Genomic DNA, 9,041 nt, shown 5'->3' with positions numbered 1-9,041 from the left:
ACAGGAAGCAGACCACATCCCAAAGGCAGCTACTCAGCTGCTTGTGGTAGATCCCACCATGGAGTTGATTGCCAGTCTCATCATGGGGAATAACTACCAACAGCTGCCCAGCCACTCAACCCGGCCCAACCAAGTTGACACACAAACATAACTACCACACCATTTCAGCTCACTAATGCCTAGGATATTGATCTGTATGTTTTCCATTTCATTTTTTACACCTTCCAATTTCCCTACATTCATCCTCTGTATATTCCACATTCCTATTATTAATGGATATTGACAGCTGTTTCTTCTCACTTGGAGTCATGTCATATCAGCTAATGAAGGTCCCAAAAGCATCACTCTGTCCACTTCATTAAGGTGGACTCTACTTTGAGGAGAAGTAGCTGTTCCCCAGCCATCTTTTGAGTGTCTTCCAACCTGAGAGGCTCATCAGACACTGTATCAGACAATATTTCACTGCTATTCATAAAACCAGGTTTTTTGTTTTTGTTTAGAAATGGCCCCGTCCACCTCGTTTCTAGTCTGTCTTGTTCTGGAAGCTCTGCTGAAACTTGTCCACCATGTGTGACCCTGCTGGTATTTGAAATACCAGTGGCATAGCTTCTACCGTCACAGCAACACGAAAGCCAATATAGAGTAGGAGAAATTGATAGACCAGTAGTGGGATTCTAAAAGCAGACATGTTTCTGTGAATTCACTTCCGAGAAAATATTTTGTTTTTTAAAAACACGATTTTTGAGTCAGTATCAAAATTTAGTGACCCAAGTCCTGCACTCAAAGTGTAGGCCCTTAATTTTCCCACTGAGATATTGAATTGTCAGGAAACTGACAAAAATCAAATCTTGTGGAACAGCCTATATCCTCCAGGACCATTAACTCTGACGGCTTTCGCCGGCTCCTCCTTCTGGAAGCAGGACTTTACATTCTTCTCGGAATCCACTCCAAAGGGGTACTGTGGTTTCAATCCTACTGTATTCCGCGGTGGTCCTCCTCTTTGCTCCGGAGCTCCTGGTTTGAGGAACTAGCTCGGCCGCCAGCAGGGTTCTTGCCGCTGGCACACTCAGGCAGGACGTATGCGGAGGCTAGTAGCGTTTCCCGGAGCTTGTAATGGTTGCCGCCGCATTCCAGGCACCAAAAGCAGTACTTGAGCACAGATACTGGAACATAAGAGGAAGCCGATACTACTGCTCAGCGGTGGTTTATTCCGGAGTGGTGGTTTATTCCGGAGGTCTAGCTGTTGCCAGAGGCCGTAATTAGTTGCATTTTCGCAGGGATGAAGGGTAACCAGGGAAAAAAAAAAAAACTAAAGTACAAAGATTTGCAGGCCCCAGCGAGATTTGAACTCGCGACCCCTGGTTTACAAGACCAGTGCTCTAACCCCTGAGCTATAGGGCCTGATGGAGAGCTGGCTTGCTTCTTTATCAGAAAAGGACGGTTCGTGTACTTGCTGGGCCTTATTACTGTATATTCAAATAATTGATCCCTTTGAATTATGGTGTTGGCCAAGCGAACAACATTAGGATGTCGCTTCAGTCCATACCTCAACTATTGGAATTTAGTAAGCAGGCTCATTTTGGTCTTGCTGAGGATGGCGCAACATGGGATTCAGTAACAGGAAACGTGGTTGGAGAAATCTATCCAACCCAACACAGTCTAACTCAGCAAAAGACTTTCCCCTTCATATCCTGAAAATTAAGCAGAAAAACCCAGCATAAAGGAGGAACCTACCACAGATCTCTCAGCTGAAACTGGAACACCTGCACTTGCGTTTTCCTTAACTCAGAACACCCACCAACCTACAACTGCTTGCTTCATTCAAGTTCCTTAGAGGCTGGGACCTTTCTCACAATTCCTAGTCAGGGCCAGAATAAGCATTCTCTAATTTCATTTAATTCATTCCTTCCTTCAACTAAAACTTACTGAACTCTAGTTCTGTACTAAGCTCTGCACTAGGAACTAGGGATCCAGCTAGTATCATAACTCTGAAGTCTCTGTCACGATCTGGTGGGACAAAAGAACTTTAGTTTTCATGAGAGAACAATGAAACGTGCCAGATGTCATAGTACTGGACATTGCCAAGGTCCATAGACTTACAGAGGAGTGACCAATCCCTTGCAGAGACAGGTTTCCCGGAAGAGAAGGGACTTCAGGTGCCCTTTGAAGGGAGGTTAAGACTTAGACAAGTTTGGGAAAGGGCCGATCCCTGGTAGAAAAAAATTTTAGGAGCTAAGTCACACGCAAATTCGTGAAGCGTTCCATATTTTTTGGGAGCTCTGGTAGCATAGTGGCTAAGACACTTGCCTGCTAACCAGACGGCTGGCGGTTCAAACCCACCAGCCACTCCTCGGAAGGAAGATGGGGCAATCTACTTCCACAGTGATACTACCTCGGAAACCCAAGGAGGGGTCGCTATGAGTCTGGTATGACTCGACGGCACATAACAACAACAACAAGTCCAGGAGAAAGTCTGAGGCATTTAAGAGGCCACAGCAATGCACTGGCTGAGGCAGAGGCCAGCCATTGTGGAAGTGAGCAAAGGAGAAGACAAATTAGCTATTGGACACTGGGCCCTGGAATCATGGCGACCTCATGCACAATGGAATTGGAGTGTGTTGACTCATGGGATTTTCACTGACTGATTTTTTGGAAGTAGGTTGCCAGGACTGTCTTCCTTGGTAGATCCTTTTAAAAACAGAAAAGAGGAAGAAACTGTAAATTTATGTAAGAAGTGGCAGAAGAGTAAAGATTTTAGGAAAACTCAGCAGGCATGGCTATGCAGAATGAATTCAAGGGAAGAAAAACCAGTCAGGAGAACATCAGAGATTGGCCATGGCGCAGATGGTCAAACACAAAACTGCAGGAGGGTAACAGTCATGGGACCAGATGAGGAAATGAATGAGAGAAAAACAGGGAAGGGAGAATCCTCTGAACTCAGATATGAAGGACAATGAAGCGTGCAGAAAAAGAAAACCCGCCTGGACAGAGTGGAGAGGTGAAGAAGTGCTAAGTGTGGCTACATTTGAAGTGAGGATGGAGCAGTTCTTGGGAACTGCACAATAACCACTCTTGTGTCTAGAGTTCCATGGATTGATAGATCAAGGTGAGATCATATTACGGCACTCATCTATTGAATTAGAGCCTCCAAGAGTTATGAGCTCTTGAAGGAACAAACAGAAAACAGTGGAAGTCTGATCATGAGCTTTTGGAATAGCCCTGTTGCAAATATTTATCATATTAGTGACTACTCAATATTTTTTAAACAGCCTTCTTACATTTATAATTTCATATTTTAAGTAAGTGTCCTGGTAAGCTTGCTTCCCCAGCTGCAACCATGAGACCTAGGTCCTACTAATCATGTACATCCAGGGAACATTTCAATTTAGAAGTGTAAACTAAGAGTAAATAATTCCACAGGGAAAATCAAGTTCTTCCAAATATCATAAAATATCATGGTGCAGCTGTCAGGTGGGAGTTCTGATGGTGTAGCAGTTAGGCACGCATTGGCTCACTGAAAGGTTGGCAGTTCAAACCGAGTTGGTCCGCTGGAGAAAGATGTGGCAGTCTGCTTCCCTGTAAAGACTTGCAGGCTTGCTAACTCTGTGGAGCAGTTCTACCCTATCCTATAGGGTCGCTATGACTGACGGAAATGGGTTCTTTGTTAGATTTAGATGTCAGGCTCTTGAGTGTGAGACTTATTAAATCTGTACATTGTTGTTTGTCTTTGTTGTTATTAGGTGCCGTAGAGTTTGTTCCAACTCCCATCGATCATACTTACAACAGAATGAAAACAATGCCCTGTCCTGCGCCATCCTCACAATTGTTACTGTTTGAGCCCATTGTTGCAGCCACTGTGTCATCCCATCTCATTGTGAGTCTTCTTTTATTTCACTGATGTAGCATCATGATGTCCTTTTTCAGGGACTGGTCTCTCCTGATAACATGGCCAAAGGACATGAGACAAAGTCTCACCATTCTTGCTTCTAGGGAGCATTCTGGCTGTAGTTCTTCCAAGACAGATTTGTTCATTCTTCTGACAGTTCATGGTGTATTTCAATATTCTTCACCAATACCAACGTGAAGGATTCTTAGAATTCAAAGGCATCAATTCTTCTGCAGTCTTCTTTATTCATTGTCCAGCTTTTGCATGAATGTGAGGTGATTGAAAATACTTTGGCTTAGTATTTAGTACTTTAGTACTAAGAGTAAGAGTACTCAAATTGACATCTTTGCTTTTTTCCACTTTAAAGAGGTCTCTTGCAGCAGATTTACCCAGTGCAATATGTCATTTCTTGACACTGCTTCCATGAGCATTGATTATGGATCCAAGTAAAATGAAATCCCTTGACAACTTCAATATTTTCTCCGTTTATCATGATGTTGCTTATTGGTCCACTTGTGAGAATTTTTGTTTTCTTTATGTTGAGGTGTAATCCATACTGAAGGCTGTAGTCTTTGATCTTCATCAGTAAACGCTTCGAGTTCTCTTCAATTTCAGCAAGCAAGATTGTATCATCTGCATATTGAAGGTTATTAATGAGTCTTCCTCTGATCCTGATGATGCATTTCATACAGTCTAGCTTCTCAGATTATTTGATCAGCATACAGATTGAATAAGTATGGTGAAAGGATGCAACCCTGAAGCACACCTTTTCTAATTTTAAACCATGCAGTATCCCCTCTTGGTCTATATATTGGTTCTGCATGAACACATTGGAATTCCCATTCTTGCCATTGTTGTCCATAATTCGTTATGATCCACAAAAGTTAAATACCTTTGCATAGTCAATAAAACACAAGCAAACATCTTTCTGGTATTTTGATTTCAGCCAAGATCCATCTGACATCAGCAATTATATCTTTCATTCCACATCCTCTTCTGAATCTGGCTTGAGTTTCTGGCAGTTCCCTGCTGATGTATTACTGCAACTGTTTTTTAATTATCTTCAGCAAAAATTTATTTATGTGTAATATTAATGATATTGTTCAATAATTTCTTCATTCTGTTGGATCACGTTTCTTTGGAATGGGCATAAATATGGATCTCTTCCAGTCTGTTGGCCAGCAGCTGTCTTCCAAATTTCTTGGCATAGATGAGTGAGGATTGCATCTGTTAAAACATCTCAGTTGGTATTCTGTCAATTTCTGGAGCCTTGTTTTTCATCCTTGCCTTCAGTGCAGCTTGGACTTCTTCCTCAGTTCTTAATCATGTACTACTTCCTGAAATGGTTGAATATCAATTGATTCTTTTGATGCTTCCTGCATCATTCAATATTTTGCCCATGGAATATTTCAATATTGCAACTCAAGGCTTGAATTTTTTCTTCAATTCTCTTAGCTTAAGAAATGTTGAGTGTATTCTTCCCTTTTGATTTTCTAATTCCAGGTCTTTGCACATTTCATTATAATACTTTACTTTGTCCTCTGAAGCTGCCCTTTGAAATCTGTTTATCTCTCTTACTTCATCCTTTCTCTTTAGCTACTCTATATTTAAGAGCAAGTTTCAGAATCTTTTCTGACATCTGTTTTGGTCTTTTCTTTCTTTCCTGTCTTTGAAATGACTTTTTGCTTTCTTCATATATGCTGTCTTTAATGTCATTCCACAACTTGTCTGGTCTCTGGTCATTAGTGTTCAATACATCAAACCTATTCTTGAGATACTCTCTAAATTCAGATAGGATATACTCAAGGTTGTACTTTGGCTCTCATGGACTTGTTTTAATTTTCTTCAGTTTAACTTGAACTTGCATAAGAGCAATTGATGGTGTTCCCCAGTCAGCTTCTGGTCTTGTTCTGAGTGATAATACTGAGCTTCTCCATTATCTCTTTCCAAAGATGTATTTGATTTAATTCCTGTGTATTCCCACTGTGTGAGGTCCACGTCCCATTTATGTTGATGAAAAAAGGTATTTCCAATGAATAAGTTGTTGGTCTTGCAAAGTTCTATCATGCAATTTCCAGCATAATTTTTATCACCAAGGCCATATTTATCAACTTCTGATCCTTCTGTATTTCCAACTTTTGTCTTACAGTTGCTAGTAATTATCAATGCATCCTGATTTTGTGTTTCATTGATTTTAGACTGCAAGAGTTGGTAAATAGCTCTGGTAGCATAGTGCCTAAGGCACTTGACTGCTAACCAGGAGGCTGGCAGTTCAAAGCCACCAGCCACTCCTTGGAAGGAAGGTTGGGCAATCCTACTTCCGTAGTGATAACTGCCTTGGAAACCCAAGGAGGGGTCACTAGGAGTTGGGGCACATAACAACAATCTTCTTTTTTGGCTTTAGTGGTTGGTGCATAAACTGAATAATAGTTGTATTAACTGGTCTTCCTTGTAGGCAAATCGGTATTATCCTGTCACTGACAGTGCTGTACTTCAAGATAACCAAAAACCCACTGCTATCGAGTTGATTCCAACCCATAGCAACCCCCACTGGGTTTCCAAGGCAGTAAATCTTTATGAAAGTAAATTGCCCAGTCTTCCTTTCACGGAGTGGCTGGTGGGTTTGAACCATCAGCCTTCTGGTTAGCAGCCAAATGCCTTAGGCACTGCACCACCAGGGCTTGAAATATTCTTTTTGATGATTCATATGGCACCATTCCTCTTCAATTTGTCTTTCCTAGTATAGTAGATCATATGTTTGTCCAATTCAAAATGGCCAGTATCAGTTTATTTCAGCTCATTAACACCTAGGATATCTATTTTTATGCATTGTATTTCAATTTTAATGACTTCTCATATTCCTGGATTCATACTTCATACTTTCGGTTATTAATGGATGTTTACACCTATTTCTTGTCATTTCTTCTTCTTATCTTTCTTTAGTTCTGGAAAATTCTTACCCATTATCTTTTCAAATATTGCTTTCTCTTTATTTTGCTTTCCCTCTTTATGGAACTAGAATTAAACATGTATTAGACATTGGGGTAAATTGTAGTCAATGTCATGAGACAACGTGTGTGTGAACTGCTGTATGGAAAGTGAATTTGCTCTGTAAACTTTCAGCCAAATCACAATTTTAAAAAAGTAATAATAAAAACAAACCAAAAACATATTAGATATTTACACCCTGTCTTCCATTTCTCTTAATCTCTCCTCTGTACTTTTTGTCTTTTGTCTCTCCTTGTATTCTGGATCATATGCTCTGACCTGTTATCCTGTTCCCCAATCCTGTGTTTAATTAGTTATTAAATCTGCCCTGTGTCATTGTTATTAATTGAATTGTGTGTCCCCCTAAATACATATTGAAATCCTAGCCTCTATACCCGTGAATGTGAGTACCTGAGAGGTGAAAATGGCTAAGAGTTTGACTAGTAGATGAAAGGTTGGCAGTTCAAACCACCCAGAAAGCACCTCAGAAGTAAGGTCTGGTGATCTGTTTCCAAAGGAATGTTATTCTGCCATAAAAAGGAATGAAGTTCTGATACATGCTACAGTGAACCTTGAAAACATTATGCTGAATGAAATAAGTTAGTCATAAAAGGATAAATATTATATGATTCCACGTACATGAAATATCTAAAATAGGAAATATGTAGAGACAAAAGTTTATCTGTGGTTACTGGGGGTGGATGGGAGAGGAAAATGGGGAGATATTGCTTAAGGAATGCTGAGTTTCCGTTAAGGGTGATGAACAAATTGGAAACAGATAGTAATGATGGTTGTGCAACATGGTGACATAATGAGTGACACTGAGTTGTACACATGAAAATGGTTGGAATGGCAAAAGTTTTGTTATATACATTTTATATTCTTAAAATAAGAGTGCTAACTATGTTTGATAGTAGTCATTATCACTAATCGAAGGATAGGCTTTAGGTGGAATGAATTGCGGGTGCCTCACCAGCCATTTTAGTTCTAACCACTCCAGGGCTTCAAAACAGTTCAGTCAGTCATGGCTAACACAGTGAACTCAGAACAGACCTGAATTTGTAAAGTGTGCATGTACCAGAACGGGTAAAACCATGGGTCAAAGTTCTGAAATGGGAGACTCAAAAGAGGCATAGTGCGCCCCTTCGTGAGCCTAACGCAGGAGATTGTATTATTGTCAGAAGTGTGGAGAGAAACACACATTCAAAGGCTGTGTTGTCGGCTGGTATCTTTGAGCCCGGCCCCATTGTTTTAGACTCTGTCAGTCAAGAGATTTCGTGTGCATGCTGCTGTTGTTTTCCAAGAGGGAGATTAAGTCTCTAACAGGGTATCAACCCATAATATTCCCCATTCCAGTTATCTTTCCAGTACACCCACATTTTACAAATTCAGATCTGTTCCAGTTTTGCTACATCAGCTATGACTGAACTGGGAAGACCTGGTTCAAAGCCCTGATCTACTCACACGGTGTTATCTACCATCATAAAGCAGTATTTATGAAAACGAATTGGGAGCTCTGGTAGCGTAGTGCCTAACGCAATGGACTGCTAACGAGAAGGCAGGGAGTGCAAACCCACCAGCCACTTAAGGACAGCTGTGCCCATAAACATCAATCTCACAGTTCAGGGGCACCCGTCCTTGGACAGGACATATAGAGAGATAAGCCTGACTCTCAAAACATTGTTCTTGCTGATCTGGATTGCTCACGTTCTGTTCTATCCGATTTTCCTACGCTTAAGTGAGTTATCCCTGAAACACCGCGAAGAGGCAAGTGGATTTACAGTTTATGTCAGTTCCAGGAGTGACAGCCAGATGACAGCATCCGGTTGGTTAGGACTGGTGAGTGATCACGTTGTTGTTATTTGCCGTTGTGTCGGCCCCGACTCATAGCGACCCCTCCTTGGGTTTCCGAGGCAGTATCACTACGGAAGTAGGATTGCCCAACCTTCCTTCCGAGGACGCTCTGAGCATAAACGCCTTTAATATCCTGAGCATTTGGGGAATGGGGTGAGAGAGGCAGTAAAACATGAGGGAATGAGCAGAGGCTTTGGAATTTGTCGACAAAAGTAATGATTATCTGGGAGAAGGAAGGGCTGCTTATGCACAGGGAGATAGCTCAGGGTGCAGAAGAGTATGAAGGGATGGACACTGGGAGGAGGTAACTATG

General features: G+C 41.3%; 1 non-coding gene across 1 annotated transcript; it reads right to left on the bottom strand.

Moving 5' to 3' along the window:
- Window positions 1-1,328: 1,328 nt before the first annotated feature.
- Window positions 1,329-1,401, bottom strand: TRNAT-UGU. Its single transcript has one exon. It is a non-coding gene; the product is annotated as a tRNA-Thr (tRNA).
- Window positions 1,402-9,041: the final 7,640 nt, after the last annotated feature.

The sequence above is a fragment of the Orycteropus afer genome, unplaced genomic scaffold (genome assembly GCF_000298275.1).
Source record: "Orycteropus afer afer isolate SDZICR_OR568_19922 unplaced genomic scaffold, OryAfe1.0 scaffold00292, whole genome shotgun sequence".
Taxonomy (NCBI): domain Eukaryota; kingdom Metazoa; phylum Chordata; class Mammalia; order Tubulidentata; family Orycteropodidae; genus Orycteropus; species Orycteropus afer.
Note: the sequence above shows the minus strand (reverse complement) of the source record. Positions and strands in the feature narration are given on the sequence as shown.